Source organism: Fistularia commersonii, chromosome 24 (genome assembly GCF_037954325.1).
Source record: "Fistularia commersonii isolate RoL2024-O1a breed Wild chromosome 24, RoL_Fcom_v1.0, whole genome shotgun sequence".
In the NCBI taxonomy this organism is placed as follows: Eukaryota; Metazoa; Chordata; class Actinopteri; order Syngnathiformes; family Fistulariidae; genus Fistularia; species Fistularia commersonii.
Genome location: NC_141307.1, coordinates 6,269,085 through 6,290,023, shown reverse-complemented (window position 1 = coordinate 6,290,023; position 20,939 = coordinate 6,269,085). Strand labels below are relative to the sequence as shown.

Below are 20,939 nucleotides of genomic sequence, written 5' to 3'. Positions count from 1 at the left end.
AATACATGAATAATAGATTTGCATCTCCAACCTGACAAGGTGATTGCAAAGGCGAAGACACGCTGGGGTTCAGATCAGAACGGCTCACAAAGCAGGACACTCTTTGCCACGTGAACGCAGGGTGTACGTGTTATAGGTAGCCGCACACACGCTAACACACATACAGGAGCAGCATGTGGTCCATCCTGAGAGTGCTGCTCGGCTGATGGTTGCCAGGATACCGTTGGCCTGGTAATATCGTCTGCTCGTCTCAGTGGAAGATGTTGAAAATAATGCCCGGCTTGTTCACACAGCGGGCCGGTTGCTGACAACCGAGATCTGATACGTCGGTCTCGACTGTTCTCACGAGGCGAACAGAAATCGGAGCGTGTTTTACTACCTGTGAAACACAAAGGCGAAATCCGCTAAGCAGGAAATCAGGGAAGCTCACGCCTCTGTCATTTGCCGTTTGCCGCAGGTGCTCACCTTTTTACGTTTATCTTGGTTCGTCAGCCTCTACCGGCTACAATACCGCGGGTGCCAGTTAATCCCCGAGTCCCGTCTGAGTCAAAACTGAGGCTTCGCTTTTGCATTATTTGCTGTTCTATAAACACCGACACCTCTGGACTTCTGCTCTCTGTACTCGCACTTCTCCTTCTACTGTTAGATAGCGAGCCTGTCTTGGTGGAAGAGGATATTGTGGTTCTGGTGCGCTCGTTAGCAGTTAAAAATAAGGACGTGTTCATTGGATTTGGCTTTGCGTTGTTGCGCCTTTCACCCCCCGGCTTCACTTCTTCTATTTTTTTTCTTGCATCACTTCAAGTCAGACACAGAGAAACAGAGAAAACTCCTTCTCACATTTCGCCGCTTCTTCATTTGTGACGTCAGGACAGGTTCCTCAAAAACATCCCCTCCAGCTTTCCTCTCCGCCTCACTTCTCCGTTTCAGATGTAAGCGCCACTCTGCCAGCGCCGCCGGCCTTGTCTTGTCAAACCACATCCCTGTCACCGTGCCATCCCGGCTCACTGGTGGCCCCGAGGGGCAAACAAATCTAAGTGGCAGAACGGAAACCCTGATCGGGTTGGTGCAGGCGCACGCCCACTTTTAAACCTGCGCATCAGCGTCCGTCATATGCACGCATGAGAGCCACCGAGTTCGAAAGTTAAAACGTCGCCCACGGTGGATCGGGAAGTGTTTTCCGGCCACCGGTCAGATTCTCTCGCATTACAACGCACAGTGATCGCAGTCAGTCGGCGGGAAAGTGGAGGAAAGTGCTTCTCTTATGCAACTGGACCTGCACAGCTCTCATCTGTAGTCTGCCAGGAGCCGAGGGGCTCCTCCAGTCTCTAAAGAGACGCGGCTCAGCTCCCACATGGTGGCTGAAAAGCAAAAACCGGGTCCAGACAGCAAAGCGAAGCCTTTCAGTCTTCTTTCTGTTTTCGGGACTGAGGGGTTCTTCAGGTCGCGGCACTCTGGCTTTACTCGGCCGGGAGAAAACCTCCGCCCGTCTCCGCCAACCGGGCCACCCGGTTTGGCCTCAATAAACGACCCAATCTGCCGCCCTCCACCTTTTCCTCAAAGGAACTCCACTCCTCTCCGCCCTCGTCCCAAAGTCATCCATCCGACTTTCAAATGTGCGGCTCCTATTCATACGCCCTTCTCCCTCGCCGTTCTCCTACCTTTGTTTGTGTTTATCCCTCTGGAACAGTTCACTGCATCAACCAGGGCTTGTCAGCTCCACACACACGGCGGTTACAGCATCAGCACCCACCACCTGACACACACAGACAGGAAGCAAAAATGAATTCACCTGTAAAAAACAAAAAACAAAAAAAAGAACATCACATGGAGGACCATCGACAGCTGAAGTTGGGCAGATCGCATTGATTGCTGTCATCTGACAATCACAATCAAAGTAATATTTTTCAATTTAACCCTAAATATAATAGAAATAGAATTTTTTGGAAGAAAGAAATGGTGTTGTTGGCATCGGCTCCCCCCTCCGGGCTCTGCAGACTGCAGGCTTTGCTATCGGAAAAGGCGCTCCCGGTCACTTCCGGTCGAACGGAAACATACCGGCGATTATTCACAGAACCCTCGTGTTCTCTTCTATTTGTGTGTCACTCCTGGAGCTCCAGCCGCCGAGCCCTCTGCGCTCTCCGTCCTTCACCCTCTTCAGGTATGAACAGTCTGCGTGGGCCCCTGAGCTTCGACAAGCTCCCGCCGGTAAAGCGGTCGCCGGTTTGTGTGTGTGTGTGTGTGTGTCCGTCTCTCATGCGACGCGAGACGACAAGCATATTGTTCTGAGTCATGGAAAAACAAGACCGTGTTAATGAAACTGATCCGAGTGTGGCATCGGAGGGTTCCGGGGGGGTTAGAATGTCATCTGTATCAGCGACCGTGTTGTTAGATAATGTCAGAATACACACACACACACACACTTTTCCCTCCAGCCCACGCAGCATTGGCTTTAAGCGAGCTCACACCGCAGCATGGTGGAGGTGGCACATCATTAAGCAACCCATGTACCCCCTGAACATGCAGTTGTCCGCTTTCCTCTTTTCATCTCCAACTTCACGGCCTCCGTTCAAACAGGTGCCCGTTGCCCCGGGCAACACAATGAGGTGAAGTGAGCCCAAATAGAGAGGGTGTGGTCATTTGATGACGCTTTAACTCACCGGTAGCGATTTGATGAGCGCCAATGGCTAGAAAGAGCTGTGAGCCTTCAATTTAAAAGGAACAATCGTTATTTTCTATATTCCCCGTGCCTGATTTTCAATAATCGTCGCATCTCATCAATTGAATATCCGCCACCCTCCCGGCAGCATCTCGCCAGGTTGACTGGTGTAACTGTTGGCGCTGCCGCAGCCGGCCTTGCATCATCGCATCTCATCAGGAGGTGCAGACGGAGGAGAGGAAGGGGGCTTTTGAAGAGTAGTTGCCACGGAAACTCAGCCTCACATTCTTGTTGCAATGCATAGTTGTAGAATATGGCCGTCCGGCTGGCTAGACAGACAGACGGACGGACGGACGGATGGATCCTGCTCCTGCGACTCCCAGGAGTGTTCTGCTCCGAGGAGCACGTTGCGATTGTTGCTCCACCCTCGATTTCCAGAATGACATGTTCTCCACATTACTTGGGTGTAGCTTTTGGTCTTCTGCAAGTAAGTGGCCTATTGCTTATCGATCCCTCCGCCCGTTCAAAGGATAAAGGTCACGCAAAGGTCAAGCATTACGCAGAACGTGCCGAGATCAAGGGGGAGGCAAAGAGTTAAGGTGGGGCGGGTGTGCGTTGCATTGTATCGGGACCATAACTCTGGGTCAACCACACCCTCTGAGCCAGGTGTCTCCTGCAGGTCACTCAGAAGGAGAACTACCACACTCCTAAAACCCATCAGTTGTCGGCACCATGGCAACCGTGCCAGCTGAAACAAGCTAAAACTAAAAAGTTAGACCCCTTTCCGTCAAAGTATCTGCTCTCCTGAAAATCTTTCCGTTCCCATTTTCTCAGCTCAATCACAGCCTAAAAATGGAGCGTCTGTGATTTGTAAAACAGACAGAGCATTTTGAAGCATTTTTATGCGATTAATAGTTTAGGTGTGTTCCCCAGTAGCCTAGCTCATGATTTATGGTTAGCTTACTGCGGTGAGCGGGGGTCTGCAGTACCACTGCAGAATTTCCAGGGTCCCGTCTTAAACGGTGACTCAGGATCCAAGGCTCCTTGAGCCTACTCAGAATTAATAGTTCATGGGGAAACTGGAGAGAGCTGAAATCCTGCGCAACTGTCACAATATGAAGACCAGCATGGAAAAAATGCATGTTTCTTTTATTTTTGATTATGAAAATGCTATATCCCGAAGAGGCCGCATGGGCCCTGGAGATTGTCTATTGCACCCGTGTGAAGACACGCTCAGCGCAGGAGCTGTCACAACTCTAAATTGCCTTGTAAAGTTAAAATCGAAAGGAGCTGTATTAATTTGACTCCGGCTTCAGGGCCCGTTGACACATTTTGATGGATCACTATTTTCAAATCAGCTGAGTGCTTTGGTTTGCCATTTCAGCTCCCCGCCGAGGTGTGTCTTTTTTTTTTTTTTTTGCTCACAAGTCCTCGCTTAATTGAAACATCAGCTTTAGATCCAGTCACCGTGCTGACGACTTGTTAAATTTTAATGTCGTCGTCTCTCATGTAGACCATAATTGAACCAAAAAGCCAAATTTGTCGAAGCAAGGCGACGCGTTGGGTGTTGCGTGAACGGCGCAGATCTGCTCAGGAGACAAACTGCATACCTGCTGCAAACCAATAGACAGGATGATATCACTGCGACGCCGGACGATCATCAATATCAGCACCTCCGCTTTTTGCCTGGAGACTTTAGATCTGTCAAGGCTAATTGGACAGCAGCTCTGGACAAAAAGCATCACCTTTTGCTTCACGAGTTCGTTTCTCTGCATAATGTGAACCCGGTCCGCTTTGCACAAATGAGGAGGAATCCTGAAGGAAAAACTGAATATGCAAATGGCCTGAAAGCTCTTTGTTAATGCGCAACAAGTAAAAACAGAGACATTAACCGTTTGCTTTCTTCCACACCCAGAATGTCCTCACCGACAATTCCCTTCAAGTTTATTGGCTCATTTGTGTGAGGGTTTTTCTCATGAACCGCCATCTTGGTTCTAGTGTGAAATCTCTCGGTGGATGAATAGTTTTGGGGGGAATCTCCTCCGCGGCGAACTTGTAATCCTCAAAGTAGAATGAAGAAAACAGGTGGGTGGGATTTTGCAGAGGAGGTGACATTACAAGGAGATGCGGGTAAACAAAAGAAAGGCGAGTTGTCGACCACCGTGTTGTGTTCCTGCTGCGGTCAAAGGTGGAAATATCTTTGCTGCTACGGATTGAAGGGAACTGAATACTGATCAACTCCAGCGGGTAGACAAACGAAACAAGCCAGAATGTTTCAACAAAACTGACCAAAGAATTTTGAGGGAGCAGCCAGAGATCACAAAGTCCTTGTAGGGAGACATCTGTGTATCTGACCCATCTGTGAAAAAGCCGCATTTTGATTTCCACTCTTCCTTGTTGCTCCTTTGTCTTTTTACAGCCCTTTTTGTCCGTTCAGTTAACACACAACTCTCTGTCACCCCCTCGAAGGCCCTCCTTTATGTCTCCCATTTACTCATCCTCTTACTGGAAACCTTTCTGACCCCTCTGGTTCCCTGCTTTGTCCTTGGCATATTCCTCCCGGTGATCACCGGGGCTGCAGCCGGCTCACGTGTGGCGAGAGAAATGGCCTCAGAGCGGACTAAGCACCAGAGACGATCAGGTAAACCTTTGGCCGTGTAAAAGACTTTAACATCTGATCAATGATGAAGTCGCCCGTCCAGCGGAGGAAAGCTTCTGTGTTACGAGACAGGCCAGCGATGCGAGAACTGAGGGGAGGAAATGAAAGCAATGCAGGGATGTGACAGTGAAGCCAACGCTTGGGGGAGAGACAATTGACCGTAGGAAGGACACGTGGAATGCAGAGGAGGTAAATGGGAGGTGGCAGTATCGGACCAAGCGAGACCATCTTTTAGGATTGGTGGTCGCTGGACTGCTACAGCCAATTTGCTTCATCGGGTTCTCACACACACACATACACACACTCACACACATCCATGCACAATGATAGATACATCATTTCCTTCTATTAGGTGAGGAGAGACAGAGAATAAAAGCAGGTTAGCTGAGAGCGAGAGTGGAGGACGGACAACGAGCCAAAGAGATATAGAAATAGAATGAGCGTGGTAAAGATCAGTACACACACACACATACACACACACACACGCAAACACACACTCTCCGAGTCCAGTGTCTTTTGAAAGGGCCGTTTGCAAATGAGCATTGTGACTGCGCTGCAAGGCTGACAGAGGAAAAAGGGAGTGCGATCATTTTTCAAATGCAATAAAGAAGTGGGGCAGCAACTGAGGGATTTCCAGGCTTATTAGCTCAGAAGTGGATAAAGAGTAGAGCCCCCACGTCTGCCGGTCGCGGTGTTGATACTGTGAGGGGTAACACGCGCCAAGCGCTTCAATGTTTGTGCCGCATTTGCATGTGTTTCATTGCCCTGTTTGTCCGTGTACAAAAATCCGGGTAGCATTGCTGCTCTTCTCTCTCTGCGCCACCGCAGAGATTAATAAGTCCCATATTTAATGTAGTCATTAATATTTGATTAGCAGAGAGTTTGACTCGGGGGCTTTTTGAACCTTTAAAAAAAAAAAAGGGAGCGTTGGCGAAATTACATCCCCGATTTTTGAAGAGCAGTTTTCCTCTTTGCACTTCAGGACAGAGACGGGGGAGTGAGCTTGCTTTATTTTGCGACGTGGGACGTCAGTTAGCTCCTGTCAAAGGGAAATGCTGGAGAGGTCTGAATGCGCTGCCAGGGGTTTGCGATGCAGTGTGCGTTTGTGTGTCGGAGAGGTCACGGGGACCGATTTCCTATTCCAGTTCCCGAGTGTATTCGGAAAAAATTAAAAAAAGGAAGATAAACAAAACCTGTTGTTTCCCCAAATTCAACACTGGACGTGAGAGTTGCTGCAGCGCAGTAGTCGACAAACATGAACGTGTGCATGAGAATGAAAAGCTGTGTGTGCATGCATATTGTTATTTTCAGTTAGAGAAGAAGTCAGTGCAGTTGCGGGTGACAGATTTTGTGAGTGTGTGTGTTGTTTTTGTTTTTATGTCAATAACGCATGCGTGTATTGACTGAGCAATGTGCAGATGCCTGTGCTCACCGGCCAAACCGGATCAGCCCAAATCAGCTTAAAATTGAAATAAATGAATGCGATTTGCATTCATCAAATCAAATTCATGTAGTGGAAGTGTATGTCTGATAGAGAGGAGGGCAGAGAGGAGTGGACGACGGATGGACCGGCAAAGAGCTCTCCTCCAAAGATGCAGCAAATAAAGGCACAGCTAAGCTCTGGTGTCTCACTGTCTCCTCTCATTCTCCTCTCTCCTTCAACTCTCCTTCATCCCATTCCTCCACTCTCTCTCTCTCTCTCTATCTCTCCATCGTGGCCTTTTCCATCTCTGTTTGTGCAGCGGCTGCACGCGTTACTTTTTTAGATTGATGCCTCCGTTCACTCTCGCCCTCCTTTTTTTTTTTTGCAGCAGCAGCAGCAACCAATTGATGTTTTACACTTGACACCAGCAAGAAATGCGATCTGAAACGAAAATGAGACGAGGAGGGAGCGGCGCATTTGTCCGGCTGGCATTTAACCAATGCTGCTGCGATTCGCTCACTTTCTCTCTTTCTGTTTTGGTGACATTGAAAAATAGATAAAGCCACATTTCAGAGGAATTCTTGGTGTCTGATAGTGCAAACCGTCTGGGCCGCTTCAGGCCGCCTTCTCTGCGTCCGAACAGATAAGCGGTTTAATCTGAAATGCACTTTAGAGGAGAGTCCAACTCTTGTATCAAGGTATGCTCACCTTGTGAAGACGTGGTCAGTATTTTGGCGTGGTGAGGATGGACAGGGTCAGGAACAAGTCTGTCGGAGGGACGGTACATGTGAGTTGCTTTTGGAGAGAGTCAGGAGAGAATCATGGGTGGAGTGAAAGAGGACGTGAAGTTAGTTGGCGTGAGGGAAGAGGTTTAGATGGAAGAAGATGATCTGCTGCGGTGACCCCCGAAGGGAACAGCTGAAAAAGAAGATTGTTGCCAAACTGCAGACAAGCAGATATGAAGATGAAGCCGTGATGTTGGAGCATCTCCCGATAATAGTGTGACGATCGTGAACGCACACGTCCTATATCTTTGCGGCTTTGGGGGCGGCAACAATTGGTTTCACGCGCTGACCGTGAAACTGGGCAGACGGGGTGGAGGTGCTTAGCTCTTCGTAATGTTCCATGCCGTCGACGGGTCCCTTCTGTGGCAAAAAGGTGCCGTTGAGGAAAAAGGGAGCATTTTTGTGTTCCGGACATCATCAGGACGATCCAAAGTGTTGCCCGTCATGGGGATGACGGAGACGGCCCGGAGCAAGCTGCGTTCGATCCCTTTATGCGTCACTGAAATTATTATATTTAATATCCCTGATGGCGGGCTGCTGTTCAAGTGTTATCGAAAAATCCATTTAATACTTCATAGCCTTTTATGTCGTTGTTTGTGTTTGTCAGTTGTGTGTTCCCCCCTCTCGTGGAAATGGCGCCGACCACCTCCTGTATCTAGGTCCATCCGGTCGTGCTCTATGTGGAAGAGTAATGGTTGTTTGTTCTTGTTGAATACGTGCCCTTGCTTCATAGTTGTTCTCTGTTTATATCGAATTCTTAGAAAGTTTTGTGTTTGGGATATGGCAAGAGTCGGACCTGGGTTTTCTGGTAATTCAACAGGAATCCCTCCTCTGCATTTTTGGCGTGATCCACCATCGCCTAGGAGAAATTTCAAGTCGTCACTTTACATAAAGTTTGATTTGTTTTGCGTTCTTCGTGTTGTCGCGTGCCTCTGTTTTCTATCAACCACAATGTTGGTAAAACATTTGTTCCTCCAAGCAGCCCGGAATATTTCTGCAATCGGCGAAGGGGAGCAGTGGCAACGCGATCCAGGGCCACGACACGACCGCCAGACGAGACGTCAGATCAATTGTTTCAAGTTGAGTTGTAAAGGAGGAAGATGTCTGGATGAGCATATTTCATCCCAATGCGCCGCGCAGTCTAATCAGACCCAAAACAATACAAGCAGGACAACAAGTGGCTTGTTAAATCTCCTGATACCACACGAAAGGGTGTGTCTGACTCAGTTTCACACTTCTATATCAATTCAGTGACACATTGGTTTGTTTTCCAAGTGCGATTTGATTCCTCGGTGGATGATGAGGAAGTGTCAAGGAACAAAGAAATTGAAGGAATAAAGGAACCCTCTTAAGCATTATTTAGTTCTCTTTTCATCCAACATGTTGTGAGGGTCTCAGAAATGAGACCAATGAACCTGAAGTGGTTTGGACCAGTTTTCTGGGTCAAAATCAGAGATGAAGAGCCGGCTTTGTTTAAATCAAGATTGTCTCTTAGGTTTGAATGAGCGTTTCTGTTAAGCGGGGGATATCGACATGATTTTTGATGCTCAGCAAAACGATCATAGGCGTTTTCCCTACATGGAAATTCTCACTGAAACTGATTTCAGCTTATTTCCTATTTTCCTGTGGTCACAGTTATCTCACATCACACACATAGTTACCTGAGCCAGCCTTTCCCGAGGACAAAGTATCTAACTAAAAAAAAATGTATGTGCTATTTATAAGTATATAGCTAAATATCAGATGCTGTAATCTGTGTTGTACATGCGGAGAATGAATGAATGAGGTGACCTCTGACCTCAATTCTAAATCTGGCCCCGTGTATCCAAGTCCTACATCGACAGCCGTGTCCTTGAAGGAGGAGGTGCTCCATCACGCCGCGCTGCAGAGGATCTCACACGGCTGAGGACGCAGCACTACGTTCTTAGCTCGTCCTGCGGGGGTGTGACGGCAGCAGCGGAAATTGGAGGTGTATTTTAAAGCGACTTTCAGATTCTTTCTTTACCGTTCAATGCAACAACGAACAACGAAAAAGAAATCCAAATAAGATAAGTCGAACAAATAAACGCTCTTGGTCTCGGGCTGGAAATATTAGCGGGTATTTGTTTGGGTCCATGCGCAAAGGACTGGAGAAATATAGAGCCCAGGAGGCTGAACACTCCAAATTTACACACTTTGAATGGCTCAATTAAAAGCAACTAACATGGCTTTTTCTCAAAGAGAAATGCTGAATTTTTGGCAGTATCATCAAATCTTCTACTTCCATGTCCGTCATGGATGGGCCGCATCTCACAACATTCCAGTCATAATTATTTTTGGTATTTTCCCTAATAATGATGACTGATGAATTTTGAATTCTATATTTTTGCACATTTGACTGCTGTCCTGAGTGCTCATGGGGTCTCAGCTGTTTGCTCAGTGTTCTCGCTGCTGTCTCCCTAAGGCCCCTCCACAATTTTGACCCATTCCAGACAAAACCAGTCAATAGAAATGCAGCTTTGGACATGATTATCTTTTTAAAATGCTATCAGTAGCATGGACGGACAACTGCAGCTGTTGATGTTTTACTGAGTTGGCAGGGGATTTAGCGGGCGTTTTCATCGCACTGACAAAACACATCAAATTAGATGTTTTATACACGAAAATCTCAGCTTGTGCGAAGCTTCGCGGAAGATCACAAAGTCGTGTTTCCCAAAGAATAGATCGTATTTGAAAGCCTGAATGTCGGAGTCAGTTTGAGCAGGTTGCATGGTTTTCACACTGGGAATTATCTGTTCCAGCTATCGGTCAAGTAAACACCTAACAATGATGAAATGTTTGCAAATGGTTTTGTTTGTGCAATAATTACTTGCACAATCAATTTGGCGGGTTCCCTATTTTTTTGCTTTCTTTGCAGAAAATCTGCGTGTCCCTATGACTGATATCAGAATCATGACATAATGCTGCGGGTAAATTGTCAATTGTCAGATGCATCTGATCTGATGCAGCAGGGAAGAACTGACCAAAAGAGCTGGGAGACTTGACTCTCTTGGACCTCCGGTCTATGGACACCGGGATGTGATATGTCAAATTACCTGCGGGTTAGAGTCCTCTTTGTTAGCCTAGGTTTATTTCCAACCCCGTGACCCGTAACATCCACTTAGATGCCGTTTCTAAGTAAATCATTTCCCTCTTCATTTCATACATCCTTGGTGTTTCTCTTGCTCTCCTCCTCATCTCTCCTAAGCCTTCCATCAGCACCTTCCCCCCACCAACTGGAGATATTGATCTTGCATGTGACCACGGGGTGGGAATTCGGGCCCTCCACTGAAGTCAGCGGCAGCGATTGATCTGACTGACAAACAAACGGACCTCGATGCCGTAAGAAGTCCTCGGAGCGGATCCGGGGTAAACCGATTCACCCACTCCTCTTTTATCTCCAGAGGGAAGCGGTGTCACGTTTGGTTAGAGGAAAAGCAAAAATGGCAGGAGAGGGTCCTCCATCTTATTGCATGTGATATCGTCTTTTTAAAAACGCCAAGGGACGCGTCGTAGACCGCCGTATATCCGCTGGTTCCCACATCCGGGGTCTGTCACACCTCACGCACTTATATTATCATACCGATTGTGAGGCAAGTTTTCAAATCAGGGTTTTTTTCAATTTTCTTTTTTTCCCCATCTAAGGATTTTCTTCTTGTTTCGGGGCAGGTATTTTTGTCCGGATTTTTAACAGACTGTTTGGACTGGGGGCTGTTGTTGTGAAGGGGGGAGGACGGTCATAAAAAAAAAAAAACAGCTGACCGTGGCAGATGGCCGTCAGGCTTAGGTTTCAAACCGCAGGTTTCACATTTTCAACAGGGAGCGACCGTTAAAATGCCGTGAGTGGCAGGCCAGTAACCATGACAAAGTGGGTGATAAAGTTTAAAAGAAGTAGAAGCTCCAGTGAGTTTTGGTAGAGAGAGACAGTTGATCGGATGTCAAATGAAAACCAAAACTTCCGACACGACCGTTATGTTTCAGAGGCAGAGGGTGAACCTCAACTGCCCACACGTGTGAGTGATAATACTGGTAAATAAAATTATAATGGTCACATAACACACTGGACGAACTGCACCCTTCAAATGTTATCAAAGCTTTCAAGTTATTTTTGCTGGTGTCAGTCATCAAATTTGCAGACCACCATAAACTACAATGGAATTAGAAATATGTTTCTCGTATTTGACATGAATGGATATCTTCTTCTCCTTTCGGCTTTTTCTTTCAGAGGTCGCCACAGGGAATCAACCATCTCCATCTAACCCTATTCTCTGGATTCTCCTCTTTCAGACCAACTAACTTCATATCCTATGATTCCTAGGATTTCCAAGGATCCTAGGTTTTCAATCCTGGTTAATGACGTTGAAGGATAACCAGCTAGGATCCGACTGAAATGAAAACAGCAAAATGGTGGTGGATTCGAGCTTTAACACAAGCAGCAAGCACGAGGACGCCGTGTTGCTAAGGGTTTCTCGTCGGGTTGCAAAGATTATTTTTATCGAACTTCGTCCGAGTACACACTGTTGAAAAAAATTGACCCAAACTGCCAGCATTAGAAGCGTGCATATTTACGGTCAGTCGCCATGTCAACTGCAATGTTTTTTCTTCTCTTCTTCATGACAGCGTCATGGTTAAAGAACAAACGTCAACACGTAATTCAACACACAATAAGAGTTTGACAGCCCCGGCCGACCTCCTTTCTAGCTGCGACTGAAGCTTGCAGGTAGAAAAATTACCCGCGTGACAAATCTTATTCTGTGCAGGTGAGATCGGAGGCGTTCCCTCGCGATTAGCAGTCAGCGTTTTTCGCTGGTATCTGGTTATTTACACTTACTCCGGTGTCTCTGCAGTATTTTAGGCCATCCATTATTAATGTTAAACGATGGCTTCCCAGATCAAACCAAACAGCTGCAGCTGCCACGTTCATGTCTATTATTTAGACAAGAAACGTCGCACAAGTAATTGGTGGGCGGGCTGTGCTCCCAACTACAGAGATTAGTTGAATTGAAGTCTTCTAGGGATTCATTTGCCGTCTTTGCAGTCATTCAGATCAGGAGAAATAGTAGCAGACCTCCACGCTGCTTATTTTGTCTTTGTACATCCACATTGCCACACTACGTTCTCAGGAAAGACGTATTTTCAATCAATCGCGCTTGTCGTGAATCCCTCCACCCCTTCGATAAATTCTCCATCCTTTATCCAAAGCCATCCTCATCACCCAGGATCTTCTGCTCTTCCACCATGCGCCCGTGTAACAGGATCATTTGTGCTCTCGCGGATTAATCTCTGCTTGCCCACACTGCTGGATTAAACCACGGGATTACCAGGTAAAGAAGGGATCATATCTGAAATTCCCCAAATTATTTACACTTAACGGCGGAGCCGGTCCGACCGGGTTCCCCCAAAAGCCAAATCGGCGGCAAGAAGTCAGTGACAGATGTTTGGATGGCAAATGTCACTCTTGGACAGATGGGGCTTTCTAACAAACAAGATGGAGATAAAACAAGGATTGTCTAACATTCTGAGGAAATCAGTGGACCATATGGATTGTATATTGTGATCAGAGTGCTACATGGTATTCTGCCTATATTCTAATAATCTTTCTGAGCTGAGGGATGCGGTAATAATCTGCCGTTCTCATTCGCTTGTAAGATAGCTGGTTGTACTATCGGGTTTCCTGTGAGCAGCGGCGCATGTCCAAATGTTTCAACTTTCATTCGGATGCAACACTTGAGGCAGTAAAACCCAGTTGCTGCCTGTCATATTAGCATTTACTGATTGTCAAAATGTTTTGACCAAACACTTTTCAGCCAGGAACCGTGACACGTTGGAGCCACACAAATTTTCTGTGTTAGTTATTCTGTCGGCGGAGGTTCAGGGCCAGCCATAAATAACAACCACTGTCCGGACGCAACACAGATTTCTTTGTTAAAAATTGTGATTCATAATTTTAACTTCCTCATCCAGATCATACATTGGTCAATTTCTTCTGTGATGAGTTTGCCACAAGTGATTTGGCAAGTAGTCACTTTTAAACCTTGCCTTGACAGAAATGACCGAAATATACTCAAAACTATGAGGAAATGACTACAATATCATTAATGTAAATATGCCTTATGATAAGTTACATGGGGAAACTAAATCCAGATAAATCTATCCTAATTCATGCAGATGTGTGTATATATGTGTATTTAAATGAACGATCTCCATTTTTTTTGTATCATCTGGCACTGGTTCCTGGTTTAAGCTATGCTAATGCTAGTTTTACAAAAGGTGATTACATATCAACTGACTACCGGTAGCGACGTAGCATCAAGACAATATCCATGTTCTCCTCCCTTTTCCTATTTCCCTCCACTACTCTTTCACCTCAAATAGCCCTCGTCTGCTCCCAGTCCCAACGCATGCCATAACTAATATCCCCAATCCCTGATGTTGCACACCTGTACGATGTGAATTACACGTCATCATGGGAAATATTCTGCTGCCATAACAACAACAAGGGGCTGGAGCGTGAGAGATCCAAGGTGATGCACGGAGTAAAAAGAAGGCATCTGATTGGGAGAAATTAAAGAAAACAAACGAGACGTGTTGCACCTCTTTGGAAGTCTGCTAGTGTCTGCGAGACAGCAGGACGGGGGCAATTGTGATGACACCGCCGCACACTGTCAGCAGCACTTTGCGGCAAGCGTTTTGACCGGATGAACGAGAAGGAAGCGAAGGAACACGTCAAGACGGCTGAGACTGGAGGGCTCGGAGGGAAGGAATTAATGACAGCGGGAATTAATTCCCAAGTTAATAACACAGCGGGGCAGATGAATGGACACAGAGTCAGACGAAGGTGGGGCGGTGAGCCGAAGAGCGCTGGGGATGGAGCGAGCGAGGAGGAGAGAAGGAGGAAAAGCATGTTTCTATGGGCAGTCAGGAAAGATTTCGGGTGAGGGAATCTTGCATCATCACGGCGAACCAATGAAAATGCTCGGTTGAAATGTTCAAAGGGAGTGTCCTAGCAACAGCGGAGTAAATACCATAGCAGCCACCATTCCATCTTGAGCAGAAAAAAAACCTACACACACACACACATACACAAACACACACACACACACACACACACACACACACACACACATACACACACACACACACACACACACATACACAGGCATTCAGAGCATACCATGTACAGTGCACCTTGCTCTTTGTGCATACATGTAAAATAGGTCATGATCTCACACACACATTAATTGCCACAAGTGCACATTTGCAATAGCAGAAAACATTTTGTGCATTTCCTCTTCTGCTCACAGACACACACACGGTGAAACATGGGAGCAAATATATGAGTCTGTGTGTGTGTGTGTGTGTGTGTGTGTGTGTGTGTGTGTGTGTGTGTGTGTGTGTGTGTGTGAACATGGATGGAATGCACGGACAGCTCTGTGGAAATGTTAACCACATCGTGTGATGCGTGCCGTGAGATGCCGACCTCCTTTGAAGGAGTGTGTCTGTGTGTGTAATCATAAATTACACAGCAACTATATCATTTGTTTTTTTGGATTATGAACATCAACATTGTATATCCAAAACTTCCAATGCCATCAGTACATTTGGGGGGGACAACAGATCTTTCAGTGGCTCTTTGCTGCTGATCTTCAGTGTCTCTCATTCTTTACACTGATAGCACAAAAGATGACCAGCAGAACCAAACGACAGCGCGGCGGTTTCAACCTTCCTGCCCCCCCAACCCCTCCCCGGCACCCATCTCACCCACCATTTCACTGTGTGTGTGTGTGTGTGGGGGGGGGGGGGGGTAGCAAATCTTCTCACATTTGGAGAGATGAGGCAAAAAAAAAGAAACCCCCAATCCCTCATTCATTCATCCCTCCATTCAGATTTTTCTCGCTCCCTCCCTCGTTCCTTCCCGGCCCCCCTCCCTGTTTTCCACGCTGGTCTCATGCACCCGACCCCTCCTGATCAGCGGTGCGATCTGGGGCTATTGTTTTTAGCAGGCTGTCTGCAGAGGCGGCTGAAACATGTGCACCTCCTGCACCCGGAACACCTCTGTATTGCAGCGTCGGCCTATGTGAGCCGTGACCGATATGATGAGTGTGATGACGGACGTGGAAAGGGGGCATTTTTCTTCTTTCATTGTGCCCGGAGCTCTCCGGTGCATCGACGTGATACATGTAGATTGTGGTTCTAGGTCGCACATGATGTTCAACTAAACCCCCTTTTGTCGGTTGAAAATATACATGAACACGGAAATCACGGGCGTCATTGATTTCCGTGTTCTCCTGACATAGAGGAGGAAGAGAACCTCGCTGAGGTGTTCTAGGAGACGGTGGCCGTGACTCTGCTGAACACTGCGGAGAAAGAGGACAAGCCCCAGCTGACCAGCCCCACGGTATCTAATGTGCTCAGGCCATATCGGCCAACATGCCCCCCCCCACCCCCCCGACTCCAGTCCTGCAGGTTCACCCACTTGAACAGTTAGAATTCCCTTAGAAACAAACCAGTCAACCACCAGCGTTCATCTAGTCATCTAGGGTCTAACCTACATCCATCCTCCTCTGCGTTTCGCTCCAGCAGTCTCAGCCTCCCTCCGAGGCGCAGGGTGGGACTAACCGGTCCCTTCCTACTCTCACCGGCGCTGAAGGGATGGAGCAACAGGGAGAGATGGATACGAGGAGGAATTATCTTACCGGCCGGCTGCGCAGGAGTGGAGGGCGATGTCTCAGCCTCGGCTCTTCCTTCCTTCCTTCTTTCTGGACCGAGTTGGGAAAAGAGATGGATGCGTGGAACAAAAGAGAAGGACAAAGGGCAAGAAAAATAGCCAAATGACAAACGCGGGGAGCTGGTGAGATGTGAAGCGGAAGAAAGAGGACAGGTTAGGGAAAGAGGGGAAGAAGTCCTCGTGGTGCTTTTCTTCCTCGTCCTCTGAGAGGATCCTTTATCCTTGTGAGCCAGAGGGCTGTGGATTCACCTAAACACGAAGCACACGCACTGCCTCACGCCACACTGCCCTCCCTCCGCTCGCTCTCTCGCTCTCTCTCTCGCTGCACTCAAATCAGCAGCTGCTGGTTCCCCTCCCTCCCCTTCTCCTCCCACCTCTTTCGCTCACAAAGACCCCCAGCACACACACACACACACACACACACACACACACACGGCATGTCCTCACAACACCCCCTCCCCCTTTGACTAACATCTCCAACTAGCCTGCTGGCAAAAAGAGGAGGGGGCACTACTTTATGTGTGTGTGTGTGTGTGTGTGTGTGTGTGTTTGTATGTGTGTGTGTGTGTTTGTGTGTCTGGTATTGTGTTTGACATTGTTTTCAGCAGCAGAATGACTTTTTCTGTCCACACAGTGTGAAAGTGAATCATGGTGAGTAAGGATGTGCAGCAGGGTATTTTGGTTAGCTGTGTGGGTGAAGGAGAGCGCCGTTTTGCTGCTCTGCTTTGGAAAGGAAGGAAGCTCATGTTTGCGGTGGAAGGCAGCGTGAGATTGAAGGTGTTTGTATTTACTGTTTGACTGAATTGCAGAGAAACTGCAAATATAACATGTGACAGTTTGTGTGTGTGTGTGTGTGTGTGTGTGTGTGTGTGTGTGCACCCCACCCTCACATGACTGTGTGGCAGCCTGGGGGAAACCAGAATAAGTAAGCAGTACGACTGCTCCATACTACTTTAGGCACATTTGGTCGGAGGGGTCGTTTACTGCAGGCACCGAGCGGAGAGTTTGCAGGGTTTGCAGAGTCTTAATTACTGTTTAAAAGTTCATGAATTGCTCGGAAGACCAAATTGTCGAGATATGGAACGCCTGCAGCTTTGCAGGTACACGGAATATCATCTGTGTGGACTTTTCTTTTTTTTTTACATCAAATACAATATGATGTCAGCACAGATGCTTGCTTAGGGGTTTCTTCCTTTGCCAGTCACTGGTTTTATGTAGTAAATGACCTAAGTGACAGTTCAACAAAAGTAACAGTTTTACATAAGTAGGCCGATTACATTTATGGTTTTCTGAATGATATATTTATTTTTTAATGCTTCCGTACCATGTCACCCAGCTTCAGTTTGCACAATGTCCATGCGAGCTGAATTTAGAGCGTCTACCAGTAAATGTGAGCCTTCCCGTTTCTGTGGCCGGGTCATCTGACAGCTACTTTCACTTCACTAAAAGACGAAAAAGTCCCTCACGAAAAACTTCAGCCTCCGTCAGACAAGCTCCAGACAAAGATGGGCATCTGACTCATATCTGCACCCGTGGTCGGACAGGGCCAGCCCAGCCTACGGGGGAGATGCTAAGTCTCGTCGCCTCGCTCCAGGGCGTCCACCATACCACACAGCTCACATATCGGGCACAAATTTGGCGACGTAGAAACAATAAGCTTCAGAACTAATAGGAACGAAGGCTACCGCGTGCTCCGCGTCTGGGATTCGAACACAATCATTCATCCTGAGTTGGAATGTATTTCTTATCGAGCCAACACTTCAGTCACTGCGATTTAGAATCCTCATTTATGTCTCCGAACAGTCAATTCCTTGATAAAATTACTTAATTCTGTAATTGTATGGCAAAAAACATGGCGATATAATGATTGAATTCTTGGCAGAACTCAATTTAGGGCATTATGAAACACAAATAACACGGTATATGACAAATATTTGGACTAAAATTGTGGGATTGACCCCGAAGAATTGTGGAGGGAGGAATTCCTCACAACCGCTCCACCGTGCCACACAGATATCAAACATTATCCCGGAAAATCATTTCAAATTTCTAGTTATCTGCTTTACTCCCTCTATAAGTCCATCTCGCAGAACCGTACCAAAAAAAAAAAAGTCAGTCACGGGGCCAAAGGTCGAGTGCGGAGGCAATGAGCAGCTGAAAACAAGTCCAACTTTGATTTAAAATCAGAAAGAATTCTCACTCTTCGCCGTTTAGCTGCATATCACTTCAAAATTCAGTCTGGCCGACATCTACCATCTGGAGAACGGCCGTGTCCATCTTAATCATGCCCCGGCGAGTACTGTTGGACATAGAGATGTTAATTTGTGAAAATATGAGGCGAGGGACATCTCGGATTTGGGGTGGGCGCGGTGGGGAGAGGAAAAAGACAGCAACAGGTGAGGGAAGAAGCTCGGGAGCGGATTGAAATGAGGAGAAATGGTTGTGCTGAGAGGCTATGACAGCGTCAATTTGAAAACATTCCCTCAGAGCGTGAGAGAAAATCGATGAGGAGTGAGTCATGGATCATTGAAAGACAAAAAAAAAAGTGAGGGGAGTTTAAATAAACAACGGGAATGGAAGGAACATGAGACACGAGAGTGAGCGCTTCATTTGCTGATTAGATCGTATTTCTCCTCCTCTCCACGGTTGGAGGAAGGAGGTCAGCAGGGTAAGTGCGCTAACAAGAGGTCAGTCTGAGGTAAGATCATCTCTAGAGAGGCTAAAACTGATGGACTCAATTGATTGGCTTCAGATAAAGGACGGAGTTCCTGCATAAAATTTATGGTTTTCTATCACAAGTATTCTTTTTCATGCATTGCAATACTTATGAGCCCTAACTGGTGTGGGCAGCATTCAAGACACGCTGGTAAAATGAAATGGCGACAATCAGGCAAAGGTTTTAAATCTTAACATTTTAATTTCCCCCGCCTTAAGCAAGATCATCATTTCATGCAAAAGGAGGAGAAATTATATTTTGTTGAAAAGCGTAGGTTTGATGTGTTACGAATTATGCAAAACGCCAGATACGGACGAACAGCATTTCGGTAGGTTTCTCTCAGAAGGTTCGGGGTTGAGATTGCTACCTCAGGGATTCTGAGCTGACGATTCATCTCACGAGTCCCACCGCCAAATAGTGGAAATACTACAGGACTTTTGATTTTGCAAAGTGAAAACAATGGTAGAAAATAATGGTATGTGGAAGATTCTATGCAGATGTGAGTGGTATGTAGGAATAAGAAGATTCAGAGAAAGCAAGTGCATAAGGTCATTTTGAATTCGCCATTGTAGTAGATATCAATTTATGTATATTTTAACAGGAATTCCTACATCCTTTCACGACTTAAACTGAAACAACACTGGGTTTGTTGGACTTACAAATACTTCAAGATGACAACTGAAAGGACCTTTAAATGTTTCTGTTCAAGAGAAGGGGCTTTCCCTGATAACATTTATTAATATATTCAGTTCAGGACAGTTCAGGAGGTATTTTTAGACTACACAGTTTTCTTACACAGTTTTGCAAACAAATGCAAACTTTATTTAAAAAAAAAAAATCATTCAACCATGGATATAATTGTGAAACAATACTGCCATTATACTCTACAGACATAAACTGGTGTTTTCTTGAATGAGAAAAATACTGCCCCTCATTGTTTTTGTCACTCTTTTTTTAAATGTGACTTTCAGTTTTTCTTCGGGGCATGTTCGAAACTCAGCGCGGACACACATGACTGCGTCTGGCCCGGCCAATCAATGCCGCCATTCTCGTCCAGTCTCCAACATGAATTCGAAATCGTTCCGAAAGCCGTCTTTCGAGCTTTTCCAGTGTCACGGTTTTTGTTGACCTTGTTGTCCTCCATGACCAGATGTGTGTGTGTGTGTGTGTGTGTGTGTGTGTGTGTGTGTGTGTGCGTGTGTGCAGTGAGCAGGGGATGTGTTTTGCCGCTTGTCTGTGAATAAACATCGTCCTTGATCGGAGGCGTCGCAGTTAACCCTCTTGACCAGACGACTCTGGCAAACAGATAAATTGTTCACATCTCACCACACCGTGGAATTCAATTCTGTATACCGTTAAAGCGAGACATGACACACCATGACTCGTGTGTTTGTGTGTGTGTGGGGGCCAGATTGAACAGCAAATAACGCAGGCCCTGGCGGAGACACATGACCGTCGCCTGATCCGCGTCTGTTGCTCTGCAGTGATGGAGACAAATATGAATGAATAGCATGTATCCTAGGATACAGGGGAGGATGGTGAGTATATTTGCATCAGCTTACAGGGAAAGTTTGCTGCCAGATGCACACACAACGCTGTACGTTGTCCCGCGGTGCATGAATAACAAATGAAAATAGAGGCATTCATTCATTTATTTGCTCAACTGGTGTGTGTTCACTTGTCCTTTATCACCCACATCTGGTTTCAAGCATTTTTCCGAGTTTGTCCTTATTGATCAGAAAGCAAATGACAGCCTCTTCAAATTCCAACCCGACCCCCGTGAAAGATATATGAAGGTCTTTTTTTCTCCAGTCATTGAAATATTAATACAAGGACATTATTGCCAAGCCATGTAAGGTAGAGAACCTTGGATTATTTATATAGTGCCTATTATTTTTTTTTTAGGTCAATTGTCCCATCTAGCTTGCCATTGCGTGAATGGCCCTGTGTGTAT

At 46.5% G+C, this 20,939-nt stretch overlaps 1 protein-coding gene across 5 annotated transcripts in view; it reads right to left on the bottom strand.

Annotated features, from left to right (window-relative positions):
- fam49al (family with sequence similarity 49 member A, like) overlaps window positions 1-16,613 on the bottom strand; it is a 31,931-nt gene extending 15,318 nt beyond the window's left edge. For 3 of the 5 annotated variants that reach the window (XM_086171494.1, XM_086171498.1, XM_086171493.1), the window contains exons 1-2: window positions 16,238-16,613; window positions 1,659-1,753 (exon numbers count right to left, since the gene is read on the bottom strand). The gene's annotated coding sequence lies outside the window, so the exon portion shown is untranslated. Of the gene's footprint in view, window positions 1-31; window positions 380-465; window positions 768-1,658; window positions 1,790-16,237 lie in introns of those variants that run through there. The other 2 variants (XM_086171495.1, XM_086171497.1) reach the window with 2 other exon arrangements.
- Between the last annotated feature and the right edge of the window lie 4,326 nt (window positions 16,614-20,939).